Source organism: Coregonus lavaretus (assembly GCF_964263955.1).
Source record: "Coregonus lavaretus genome assembly, chromosome: 4".
NCBI classification, from domain to species: domain Eukaryota; kingdom Metazoa; phylum Chordata; class Actinopteri; order Salmoniformes; family Salmonidae; genus Coregonus; species Coregonus lavaretus.
In genome coordinates, this window is record NC_139991.1 from 56,030,736 (window position 1) to 56,044,593 (window position 13,858).

Genomic DNA, 13,858 nt, shown 5'->3' on the forward strand with positions numbered 1-13,858 from the left:
GGAGCTATAGATAGATAGATAGATAGATAGATAGATAGATAGATAGATAGATAGATAGATAGATAGATAGATAGATAGATAGATAGATAGATAGATAGATAGATAGATAGATAGATAGATAGATAGATAGATAGATAGATAGATAGATAGATAGATAGATAGATAGATAGATGTGTTGAGTGTAGAGTTGAAATGGATCTGATAGAATACAGTTCCTGTATGCATACTTTCTGCCATCAATGTCAGTGCAGGGTGTGAGTTAAGCGTAGTGTTGATGGCTGTGCCAGCTGGAGGTTGTGTGTGTGTGTGTGTGTGTGTGTTTGACCCCCTGTGTGGTGGTGGTGTGAGAGGTCTTGACAGCCTGCTAATGTAAGTGTGTGTACATGTGTGAGTTATTTTAGTAACAAACAGTGGGGTAACAAAGCAGCTCAAGGCACTGGTAACATCTCCCCAACTGCAGGTTGCTGGGTGTGTGTGTTTGTGTATGTGTTTGTATGAGTTATCAGCAGGTGTGCTGCGGCATTTAGCACTGAGTGCATGTCAGTGTGTGTATGTGTGTCCCATATTCTAAGCTCACTTAATGTGCCAGGGTGTTTGTTTTACTGTATATGTTGTAATTGCAGTAACTCACTCTCTCCCTCTGAATTTTGGGAGAGTTGAGTGAATTTTGTAACCCTACATACGTGACATTGTGCTTGGAGAAAGCGTAAAAGATAGACAGATGGAGAGAGAGAGAGCGAAATAATGAAAGAAAGAGGTCTCACATTGTAGAGGATGTCCACCCATCCCTCCATGGTGATGCACTGGAAGACGGTGAGCACGGCAAACAGGATGTTGTCAAAGTTGGTGATGCCGTAGTTGGGGCCGATCCAGTACTCTGTACACTCTGTACCGTTAGGACACATCCTGGCTGGGGCCTCCGTACCACAGGGGAATGCTGCCGCTCGCTCACCTGGATGGGGGGAGAGGAGAAAGAAGGGAGAGAGAAGGTAGGGCGGGGTAGGGGGTTGGTGGGAGGGGGGAGGTAAGGACACGAGGGAGAGGGGGAGGGAGAGAGTGAGTTACTGCAATTACAACATATACAGTAAAACAAACACCCTGGCATATTAAGTGAGCTTAGAATATGGTACACACATACACACACTGACATGCACTCAGTGCTAAATGCCGCAGCACACCTGCTGATGACTCACACAAACATATACACACACACACATATATACACACCACACACACACACACAAACACATACACACACAGCAACCTGCAGTTGGGGAGATGTTACCAGTGCCTTGAGCTGCTTTGTTACCCCACTGTTTGTTACTAAAATAACTCACATGTACACACACTTACATTAGCAGGCTGTCAAGACCTCACACCACCACCACACAGGGGGTCAAACACTCACACACACACAACCTCCAGCTGGCACAGCCGTCAACACTATGCTCAACTCACACCCTGCACTGACATTGATGGCATAAAGTATGCATACAGGAACTGTATTCTATCAGATCCATTTCAACTCTACACTCAACACACTATCTATCTATCTATCTATCTATCTATCTATCTATCAGCGCCATCAACTCCTTACTGAGAGACACATACTTATCCAACCCTGAGAGGTGATCTATCAAAATCTGGCTATAAAAGGCTATCTATCAAAATAAAGACAAGCAAGCAAGGCCTAAAACGTGGTACTGTGTGTTGTGTTTCCATAACCTACTGTATATGTGTGTGTGTGTGTGTGTGTCTGTGCATTCTACTACTGTGTACAGTATGTGTGTGTAATCCATTCAGCACTCACCAGTGTCGACATTGAAGCAGGTGGTGTGGAACTTGCCCATGTAGAACTCCACTCCGATGATGGCAAACATGAGTATGGCGAAGAATAGCAGCAGGCCTATCTGGAGCAGAGGCACCATGGCCTTCATGATAGACTTCAATACCACCTGAAGACCTGTGGAGAGAGATGGAGGGGGAGGGAGAGAGATGGAGGGGGAGGAAGAGAGACGGAGGGGGGAGGGAGAGAGATGGAGGGGGGAGGGAGAGAGACGGAGGGGGGAGGGAGAGAGATGGAGGGGGGAGGGAGAGAGATGGAGGGGGAGGGAGAGAGACGGAGGGGGGAGGGAGAGAGACAGAGGGGGAGGGAGAGAGATGGAGGGGGAGGGAGAGAGATGGAGGGGGAGGGAGAGAGACGGATGGGGGAGGGAGAGAGATGGAGGGGGAGGGAGAGAGATGGAAGGGGGAGGGAGAGAGATGGAGGGGGAGGGAGAGAGATGGAAGGGGGAGGGAGAGAGACGGAGGGGGGAGGAAGAGAGATGGAGGGGGAGGGAGAGAGATGGAGGGGGGAGGGGTAGAGGGGGGTGCCATATGTAGTCCATGTAAGATAAGATGAGTCATACTTAATAAGTCAGTTTGTGTTTGTGTGTTTAAAAATGTATGATCTGTATATAAATCTTTGATATTTTATTAACACTACAGTAATGTTATGGTGCACACTGAGTGACCTTTGACCTGTTGTCAGTGACTTACTGGGGATGCCAGACACCAGTTTGAGTGGTCTCAGTACTCTCACCGCCCGCAGAGTCCTCAGGTCAAAGTCTGAGCCCACCGTGGCCAGGATCCTGCACACACATACATAAGACAACGAGAGGAGAGTCAGGTGAGTGCATTCAGAAGAGGCACGTAAAACAGTACACTCAGGGCAAGATATCTTCCCCACTTTCTCTCTCTGTCAGTAGGGACAGTAGAGCAGCAGCAGGTCCTTGTGTGTGTGTGTGTGCTGTTCTCAGCCACAGAGCCACAGCTGGCAGGCTGCATTAGAAGCAGAAGCACATGGAGGGGGGGACAAGTAAGTGCTGCACTAAAACCTTCTGAAAAACACTACACTCGGGGGGGAAAGAGAGAGAGGCAGGCATCAGGCAGGCAGGCAGGCAGGCAGGCAGGCAGGCAGGCAGGCAGACAGACAGACAGAGAAATACAGTCAGGTCCAGAATTATTGCCACCCTTGATAAAGATGAGCAAAAAAGACTGAATAAAATAAATAATACCAATACTGAGCTATATTGTATGCTCCAAAAAATGGGGAAATTATATTATCTTATACTAATTGCTCTGAGAAAAAGATTTTGTTAAACAAGTAATAACTAAAATACATTTTTTTTAAACACGAGGTCATAATTACTGGCACCCCTTGCGAGGATAACGACGCCAAGCCTTTTTCTATAATGTTTTATGAGATTGGAGAACACGTTGGGAGGGATCCTAATACAGAATCTTTCCAGATCTTTGATATCCTTCGTCTGCTGTTACGGACTGACCTCTTCAATTCAAACCACAGTTTTTCAATGTGTTTCAAGTCGGGAGACTGAGATGGCCTTCTGCTTTCAATGCCAAATCCACCACTGGGGTACAAGCTCTTTTTTATGTTATCTGACCATAGCACCAGTTCCACTGGTCCTCAGGCCCTTGTTAAGGTCAACAGCATCATGAACTTTACCAAGTACCAGGACATTTTAGCCAAAAACCTGGTTGCCTCTACAAGGAGCCTGACACTTGGCCGCAGGTGGATCGTCCAGCAAGAAAATAACCCCAAGCACTAACCAAAATTCACAAAGAAATGGTTAATTCACCCCCAAAATAAACATTTTGCAATTGCCATCTCAGTCTCTGGACTAGAACCCCATTGAATACATCTGGTATGAAAAAAAAGAGGGCAGTCCATAAGAGCAGACAAAGGATATCAAGGATCTGGTAAGATTCAGTATGGATGAATGGTCTAAGATCCTTCCCAAAGTGTTCTCCAATCTCATAAAACATTTCAGAAAAAGGCTCAGTGTTGTTATTCTCGCAAAGGGAGGTTATTGGTCACAGGGGTGGCAATAATGTTTTTAATTATTAGTTAATGTTTTACTACAAAATCTCTTCTCAGAGCAATAGCATTAGTATAAAATAATATATTTTCCCAATTTGTTTAAGCATACAATATAGCTCAGTATTTGTATTTCTTTTATACTGTCTTTTTTGCGCATCTTTATCAAGGATGCCAATAATTATGGACCTGACTGTATACAGTTCCTTCAGAAAGTACTCATATCCGTTGACTTAGTCCACATTGTGTTGTGTTACAGCCTGATTTCAAAATTGATTAAATATATTTTTTTCCTCACCCATCTACTACACACAATACCAAAAATGACAAAGTGAAAACATGTTTTTAGAAAATGTTGCTAATTTATTGAAAATGAAATACAGAAAATGTAATTTACATACAGTACCAGTCAAAAGTTTGGACACGTACTCATTCAAGAGTTTTTCTTTATTTATACTATTTTCTACATTGTAGAATAATAGTGAAGACATCAAAACTATGGAATAACACATATGGAATCATGTAGTAACCAAAAAAGTGTTAAACAAATCAAACTATATTTTATATTTGAGATTCTTTAAATAGCCACCCTTTGCCTTGATGACAGCTTTGCACACGCTTGGCATTCTCTCAACCAGCTTCACCTGGAATGTTTTACCAACAGTCTAGAAGGAGTTCCCACATATGCTTAGCACTTGTTGGCTGCCTTTCCTTCACTCTGCCATCCGATTCATCCCAAACCATCTCAATTGGGTTGAGGTCGGGGGATTGTGGAGGACAGGTCATCTGATGCAGCACTCCATCACTCTCCTTTTTGGTAAAATAGCCTCCCACTCCTCTTTCTATTCTGGTTAGAGCCAGTTTGCGCTGTTCTGTGAAGGGAGTAGTACACAGCGTGGTACGAGATCTTCAGTTTCTTGCCAATTTCTTGCATGGAATAGCCTTCATTTCTCAGAACAAGAATAGACTGATGAGTTTCAGAAGAAAGTTCTGGCCATTTTGAGCCTGTAATCAAACCCACAATTGCTGATGCTCCAGATACTCAACTAGTCTCAAGAAGGCCAGTTTTATTGCTTCTTTAATCAGCACAACAGTTTTCAGCTGTGCTAACATAATTGCAAAAGGGTTTTCTAATGATCAATTAGCCTTTTAAAATGATAAACTTGGATTAGCAAACACAACGTGTCATTGGAACACAGGACTGATGGTTGCTGATAATGGGCCTCTGTACGCCTATGTAGATATTCCATTAAAAATCAGCCGTTTCCAGCTACAATAGCCATTTACAACATGAACAATGTCTACACTATATTTCTGATCAATTTGATGTTATTTTAAAGGACAAAAAAATAGAATTTCTTTAGAAAACAAGGACATTTCTAAGTGACCCCAAACTTTTGATGGTAGTGTATATAGAGAGAGATAGAGAGAGAGAGAGAGAGAGAGAGAGAGAGAGAGAGCGAGAGAGAGATAAGGAGATAGAGAGAGGGGTGCGGAGAGGGAGAGTGAGCTAGAAAGACAGAAGGAGATAGTGTGAGAAAGAGAGAGAGACAGAGATCCCGGCAAGGCCACACACCACTTTGTCAGTAACAGACAGGTCAAGTCACAATATAATGAACACAGGCTAGGCAGGAGACGCTCGACACGACTGAGTCTATTTTGACGATGACACAAAACAAGACAATGAACAGAGGTTACCGGGGGTAAAAATAAGTCTAATGATATACAATATGTTGTAATGTATCATTGAATGTGATGGTTTGATATCATTTCCATGTACGTCATTTAGCAGACGCTCTTATCCAGAGCGACTTACAGTTAGTGAGTGCATACATTTTCATACCGTAATAATGAATGAGCCTATGGTGTCAATTCCGATTCAAAAGTCAAACGGGCACAAGATGAAACATCATTGCGCGAGCAAACACTTGAGTAGAGAGAGAATAATTGCTGTCGAGCGAGCAGAGGACGGGTGCTGTGAGCTCAGGGCAGCGTGGTGCGCACAAATTACATGTGAGAGCTTGTGAGTGTGACTTTGAGCAAGCAGAACTGAATTTCCGAACGCAGTAAATTAATTTTTTAATTTTTGTTCGCCTAAATAAATACTTACTACATGTCAAGACAGTTTTTCAGTAGAGAAACTAGCTAACCAACTAGCTGGCTAATCAACTATGATACCAATATTGAAATTGAAGTAGGTAGTTATTTGGTCTTCTGTTATTGAAGCAGGCTATTGATGTGGCAAGCTAGGTGAACGTCAGCTAGCTAGGATGCTAACTGTGGTTTAACCAAAGCCAAAGCTGCGCTCTACTGGTTAGAAAGATGGTTCTATATTGAATGTATGTGATAGTCATTGCTAACAATATGAGTAATGTAGGTAAGGGATGAAGTGAACCTATAGGAGGATAGCTCTCCACGAGGTGGATTGGGCATGAACTGACAGCATGCTGTTCAACATTGAGCCATGCTGACTGACAAGTGGCGTGGATTGGTACAGGGGAATTCCATGGTAACGGAGTGATGCAGAGACTCAGATTTTTCACTTTAAAATATAGGTCAAACAAACCAATTATTTAAAATTGTTAAAAGTAGTCATTGTGCATATATTTGTATGGTTTGTTTCACTTTGAAATCATTGGTTTTTGTTTGACATACATTTTAAAGTGAAATCTGAGCCTCAGCATCACTCTGTTACCATGGAATTGCACTACAGCTCGGCTCAGTCCCACATCTTGTGATTACTTATTTGGCTAAATTATTAACCATTGTTGCCTCTTTTGATACAGCCACAGCAGTCTTAAAATGGACTGTTACCTTGAATGCAACATTAAGATGTTAAAACATTTCAACTGCAATTGAACTATGTCTGTGACATTTCGTGACATCTTATTTTCCTCTCTCTATCACTCGTTGTTCTCAGGAGACAGGTCAGTGTGTGTAGAGAGAACACATTTGACCAGGTGGAGTCAGGCTTTTACTTCATCGCCCTGGACCACTACACCAATGAGGCAGAGGACCTCAAGTTTGGACCAGTGAGTCACCAACTCATCTTACGCCTTACACAACTCGACACATACAGTGCCTTCGGAAGGTATTCAGACCCCTTGACTTTTTCCACATTTTGTTACGCTACAGCCTTATTCTAAAATTGATTAAATTGTATTGTTTCCTCATCAATCTACACACAATACCCCATAATATTCCTGTCGCTGAAAAACATCCCCACAACATGATGCTGCCACCACCATTCTTTACCGTAGAGATGGTGCCAGGTTTCCTCCAGACGTGAAGCTTGGCATTCAGGCCAAAGAGTTCAATCTTGGTTTCATCAGACCAGAGAATCTTGTTTCTCATGGTCTGAGAGTCTTTAGGTGCATTTTGGCAAACTCCAAGCGGGCTGACGTGCCTTTTAATCAAATCAAATGAAATTTTATTTGCCACACAACAGGTGTAGACATTACTGTGAAATGCTTACTTACAGCCCTTAACCAACAATGCATTTATGTTTTTATAAAAAAGTAAAATAAAACAACAACAACAAAAGTGTTGAGAAAAAAAGAGCAAAAGTAAAAAAAAATAACAGTAGGGAGGCTATATATACAGGGGGGTACCGGTGCAGAGTCAATGTGCGGGGGCACCGGCTAGTTGAGGTAATATGTACATGTGTCACGGTTTCGGCCGAGACTGCTCCTCCTCCTGGTTCGGGCAGGCTTCGGCGTTCGCCGTCCCCGGAGTACTAGCTGCCACCGTTGAATGTTTCGTGGTGTGATTGCTTTGGTCTGTCTTGTACACCTGTGTCTGTTTGTGTTCTGATTACGTGTCCTATAAGTTCCCTGTTTTGTATTGGTTAGATTGTGTGTTGTTGTCTGCCTGTATTTCGGAGCTGCGTGTTGACGCTCTGTTTGTTTGTTTAGTGTTTACGCATGTTTACGTATTCACTCGCCTCTGTTTGTTTTCGAGGCCGTGTATTGTATTTTTGCACTTTTGACTAGTAAAGTCTGTTGGACGAAGCCTCTGTGTCCTGCGCCTGACTCCTCCACCACATCCACATCGGTTCTTCTGACAACATGTGGGTAGAGTTAAAGTGACTATGCATAAATAATTAACAGAGTAGCAGCAGCGTAAAAAGATGGGGTGGGGATGGGGGGGCAGTGCAAGTAGTCCAGGTAGCCATGATTAGCTGTTCAGGAGTCTTATGGCTTGGGGGTAGAAGCTGTTGAGAAGTCTTTTGGACCTAGACTTGGCGCTCCGGTACCGCTTGCCGTGCGGTAGCAGAGAGAACAGTCTATGACTAGGGTGGCTGGAGTCTTTGACAATTTTGAGGGCCTTCCTCTGACACCGCCTGGTATAGAGGTCCTGGATGGTAGGAGTGGCTTCCGTCTGGCCACTACCATAAAGGCCTGATTGGTGGAGTGCTGCAGAGATGGTTGTCCTTCTGGAAGGTTCTCCCATCTCCACAGAGGAACTCTGGAGCTCTGTCAGAGTGACCATCGGGTTCTTGATCCCCTCCCTGACCAAGGCCCTTCTCCCCCGATTGCTCAGTTTGGCATTTTGGCAAACTCCAAGCGGGCTGACGTGCCTTTTAATCAAATCAAATGAAATTTTATTTGCCACACAACAGGTGTAGACATTACTGTGAAATGCTTACTTACAGCCCTTAACCAACAATGCATTTATGTTTTTATAAAAAAGTAAAATAAAACAACAACAACAAAAGTGTTGAGAAAAAAAGAGCAAAAGTAAAAAAAAATAACAGTAGGGAGGCTATATATACAGGGGGGTACCGGTGCAGAGTCAATGTGCGGGGGCACCGGCTAGTTGAGGTAATATGTACATGTGTCACGGTTTCGGCCGAGACTGCTCCTCCTCCTGGTTCGGGCAGGCTTCGGCGTTCGCCGTCCCCGGAGTACTAGCTGCCACCGTTGAATGTTTTGTGGTGTGATTGCTTTGGTCTGTCTTGTACACCTGTGTCTGTTTGTGTTCTGATTACGTGTCCTATAAGTTCCCTGTTTTGTATTGGTTAGATTGTGTGTTGTTGTCTGCCTGTATTTCGGAGCTGCGTGTTGACGCTCTGTTTGTTTGTTTAGTGTTTACGCATGTTTACGTATTCACTCGCCTCTGTTTGTTTTCGAGGCCGTGTATTGTATTTTTGCACTTTTGACTAGTAAAGTCTGTTGGACGAAGCCTCTGTGTCCTGCGCCTGACTCCTCCACCACATCCACATCGGTTCTTCTGACAACATGTGGGTAGAGTTAAAGTGACTATGCATAAATAATTAACAGAGTAGCAGCAGCGTAAAAAAAATCCAGAAAAACGCATGTCAAAAATGTTATAAATTGATTTGCATTTTAATGAGGGAAATAAGTATTTGACCCCCACTCAATCAGAAAGATTTCTGGCTCCCAGGTGTCTTTTATATAGGTAACGAGCTGAGATTAGGAGCACACTCTTAAAGGGAGTGCTCCTAATCTCAGTTTGTTACCTGTATAAAATACACCTGTCCACAGAAGCAATCAATAAATCAGATTCCAAACTCTCCACCATGGCCAAGACCAAAGAGCTCTCCAAGGATGTCAGGGCCTAGATTGTAGACCTACACAAGGCTGGAATGGGCTACAAGACCATCGCCAAGCAGCTTGGTGAGAAGGTGACAACAGTTGGTGCGATTATTCGCAAATGGAAGAAACACAAAAGAACTGTCAATCTCCCTCGGCCTGGGGCTCCATGCAAGATCTCACCTCGTGGAGTTGCAATGATCATGAGAATGGTGAGGAATCAGCCCAGAACTACACGGGAGGATCTTGTCAATGATCTCAAGGCAGCTGGGACCATAGTCACCAAGAAATCAATTGGTAACACACTACGCCGTGAAGGATTGAAATCCTGCAGCGCCCGCAAGGTCCCCCTGCTCAAGAAAGCACATATACAGGCCCGTCTGAAGTTTGTCAATGAACATCTGAATGATTCAGAGGAGAACTGGGTGAAAGTTTTGTGGTCAGATCAGACCAAAATTGAGCTCTTTGGCATCAACTCAACTCGCCTTGTTTGGAGGAGGAGGAATGCTGCCTATGACCCCAAGAACACCATCCCCACCGTCAAACATGGAGGTGGAAACATTATGCTTTGGGGGTGTTTTTCTGCTAAGGGGACAGGACAACTTCACCGCATCAAAGAGACGATGGACGGGGCCATGTATCGTCAAATCTTGGTTGAGAACCTCCTTCCCTCAGCCAGGGCATTGAAAATGGATCGTGGATGGGTATTCCAGCATGACAATGACCCAAAACACACGGCCAAGGCAACAAAGGAGTGGCTCAAGAAGAAGCACATTAAGGTCCTGGAGTGGCCAAGCCAGTCTCCAGACCTTAATCCCATAGAAAATCTGTGGAGGGAGCTGAAGGTTCGAGTTGCCAAACGTCAGGCTCGAAACCTTAATGACTTGGAGAAGATCTGCAAAGAGGAGTGGGACAAAATCCCTCCTGAGATGTGTGCAAACCTGGTGGCCAACTACAAGAAACGTCTGACCTCTGTGATTGCCAACAAGGGTTTTGCCACCAAGTACTAAGTCATGTTTTGCAGAGCGGTCAAATACTTATTTCCCTCATTAAAATGCAAATCAATTTATAACATTTTTGACATGCGTTTTTCTGGATTATTTTGTTGTTATTCTGTCTCTCACTGTTCAAATAAACCTACCATTAAAATTATAGACTGATCATGTCTTTGTCAGTGGGCAAACTTACAAAATCAGCAGGGGATCAAATACTTTTTTCCCTCACTGTATCTATAACACAAAATCCATGTGTACATGTGTGCATGTTATCGTGTGTTTGTATGCATGTGTCTATGTTTGTGTTGCTTCACAGTCCCCGCTGTTCCATAAGGTGTATTTTTATCTATTTTTTAAATCAAATTTTACTTCTGGCATGAGTTACTTGATGTGGAATAGAATGTAGTCATGGCTCTATGTAGTACTGTGCGCCTCCCATAGTCTGTTCTGGACTTGGGAACTGTGAAGAGACCTCTGGTGGCATGTCTTGTTTGGTACGCAAGGGTGTCCGAGCTGTGTGCCAGTAGTTCAAACAGACAGCTTGGTGCATTCAACATGTCAATACCTCTCACAAATACAAGCAGTAATGAAGTCAATCTCTCCTCCACTTTGAGCCAGGAGAAATTGACATGCATAGTATTCATGTTAGCTCTCTTGTACATCCAAGGGCCAGCTGTGCTGCCCTGTTCTGAGCCAATTGTAAAGTCCCTCTTTGTGGCACCTGACCACACGACTGAACAGTAGTCCAGGTACGACAAAAATAGGGCCTGTAGGACCTACCTTGTTGATAGTGCTGTTAAGAATGCAGAGCAGCGCTTTATTATAGACAGACTTCTCCCCATCCTAGCTACTGTTGTATCAATATGTTTTGACCATGACAGTTTACAATCCAGGGTTACTCAAAGCAGTTTAGTCTCCTCAACTTGCTCAATTTCCACATTTTTCATTACAAGATTTAGTTGAGGTTTAGGGTTTAGTGAATGATTTGTCCCAAATACAATGCTTTTAGTTTTTGAAATATTTAGGACTAACGTATTCCTTGCCACCCATTCTGAAACTAACTGCAGCTCTTTGTTAACTGTTGCTGTCATTTCAGTCGCTGTGGTAGCTGACGTGTATAGTGTTGAGTCATCCGCATACATAGACACACTGGCTTTATTCAAAGCCAGTGGCATGTCGTTAGTAAAGATTGAAAAAAGTAAGGGGCCTAGACAGCTGCCCTGGAAATTCCTGATTCTATCTGTATTTTGTTGGAGAGGCTTCCATTAAAGAACACCCTCTGTGTTCTGTTAGACAGGTAACTCTTTGTATCGCTCCACCTTCCTCAAACTCCAGTGCCATACTTTTGTTGACCTTTTTACCAACGTCTATGGATTGTACAAAGATTTTAAGATGGGACTTCCACTCCATACTAAATCTAATTCCATCTCCTGTATTGTTCTGCCCTCTCTATAGATTATGCTGATGCCCCATTGTAAAAACCTGGAGATCTTCACTGGTTCTGAGGGAGGTGACGTGGACACAAACAGTGCCTGAGACACCTTCCAGAGCTACTGCTGTCTAGAGAACAGTCAGAGGCTGGTCAAGACATCTAAAAGGTATGGAACTGCACTCCCAACAGTCATGTATGCTTAAACATACTTGTATGCTCATTTATATGTTTCTTAAAGCGGCAATCAGGAGTTGAAACAATAACAAAGCGTCCTCCCTGCCACGTCATTGCTCATGTCATTGTTTTAGGTGGAATCTTATGTTGAATGATACATTTATTCTGTTTGCACTTATATCTTTGTTCTACTTGTGCTCTTTCCACAGATGGCTCTGGCTTGCTGATAACATCTTATCTGATGAGACTCCCTATGCGATTTGACTCCTCTATTACTGACTCTACTCAATAAAACTTCCAATGTCAAAAATAAATAATATGGGATTCTGTTTTTGATAGACAATGGTAGTTCCCTATGGTGTCAAATCCAATTCAAAAGTCGAACATGCACGAGATGGGAGTCTTTGGAAGAGGGGCTAGAAGGCGTCGGCGTTGATCTTTCCTGCACGCTGAAGTCGTGCAGGACCTCGATGGAGGGCAGGTGGCAGCCAATGACCCTCTCAGCAGACCGGACAATCCGTTGCAGTGATGAAGGAGGTGAGGATGGACTCGATGATGGTAATTTAGAACTGAATCAGTACACACAGCATTCAAAGGAGGGCTGAGGACAAAACAACACCATACATTCACCAAACATTGTACTGAGGAAAATACATTTTATATATAGTAATTGTCTGATTGGCAACTACCATCGTCTTATCAATCTCTTGACTGGCCTGTGCCCTCGCGGGACCCATCCTCTGCTTGCTCGACCACATTTCTTCGCTCTTAACTTAGTGTTTGCTCGCGCAATGATATTTCATCTTGCTCGCGCACACCATCTCGTGCGTGTTCAACTTTTGAATTGGATTTGACACCATAGGGAACTACCACTGTCTACCAAATACAGAATCCCAAATTATTTATATTTTACAGTTTTATTGAATAGAGTCAGTAAGAGGAGTCAAATCGCATAGTGAGTCTCATCAGATCAGATGTTATCAGCAAGCGAGAGCCATCTGTGGAAAAAGCACAAGTAGAACAAAGATATAAGTGCAAACAGAATAAATGTATCATTCAACATAAGATTCCACCTAAAACAATTCCATGAGCTCTGTCCCAATTAATCTGAGGTCTGAGGCGAGTAACTGAGGCGAGTAACCTTGAGTTTTTAGAAGGAGGCACGATGGTCAGTCCTTGCATACATTGCTCTGTCTATAAATTTGAGTGGGATTACATTTCTATATTTCTATCCTCCTATAGGTTCACTTCATCCCTTACCTACACTACTCATATAGTTTAGCAATGACTATCACATACATTCAGTATAGAACCATCTTTCTAACCAATAGACAGCAGCTTTGGGCTTTGGTTAAACCACATGGCTAGCTGACGTTCACCTGGCTTGCCTCATCAATAGCCTGCTTTAATAACAAGACCAAATAACTACCTACTTCAATTTCACTATTGAAATCATAGTTGATTAGCTAGCTAGTTGGTTAGCTAGTTTCTCTACTGAAAAACTATCGAACTTAGCTCTTTATTTTTGTCAGACATCGTTCACCTTTCACTGTCCCCTTTCATCTCTATGGTAAAAACTCTGGTTAGAGAGCAGTCAAGCCGTAATTGGTCCAAAAACCGGACCAAATTGCATTTCAGTACACTGCTACAGGCTATGTTAATTGGCTCGAATTTCCCCCTCTTATAAAGTTATAGTAAGCAGTTGCGAGAGTAAAATGGATTTTGGAGAGCAAACTGGAAAATTGGTGTGAGAGGGAGAAAATACATCCGTGTGGGGACGTGGCGTATTTGTGAGTGCAGAAATTTCTGAGTCTTGATATGTACA

General features: G+C 43.2%; 1 pseudogene across 1 annotated transcript in view; it reads right to left on the bottom strand.

Annotated features, from left to right (window-relative positions):
* LOC311127966 (voltage-dependent N-type calcium channel subunit alpha-1B-like) overlaps positions 1 to 13,858 on the bottom strand; it is a 209,627-nt pseudogene that overhangs the window by 132,770 nt on the left and 62,999 nt on the right. The window contains exons 4-6 of the transcript in view: positions 2,539 to 2,630; positions 1,811 to 1,963; positions 765 to 952 (exon numbers count right to left, since the gene is read on the bottom strand). The product of the transcript in view is annotated as a voltage-dependent N-type calcium channel subunit alpha-1B-like (transcript). The remainder of the gene's footprint in view (positions 1 to 764; positions 953 to 1,810; positions 1,964 to 2,538; positions 2,631 to 13,858) is intronic.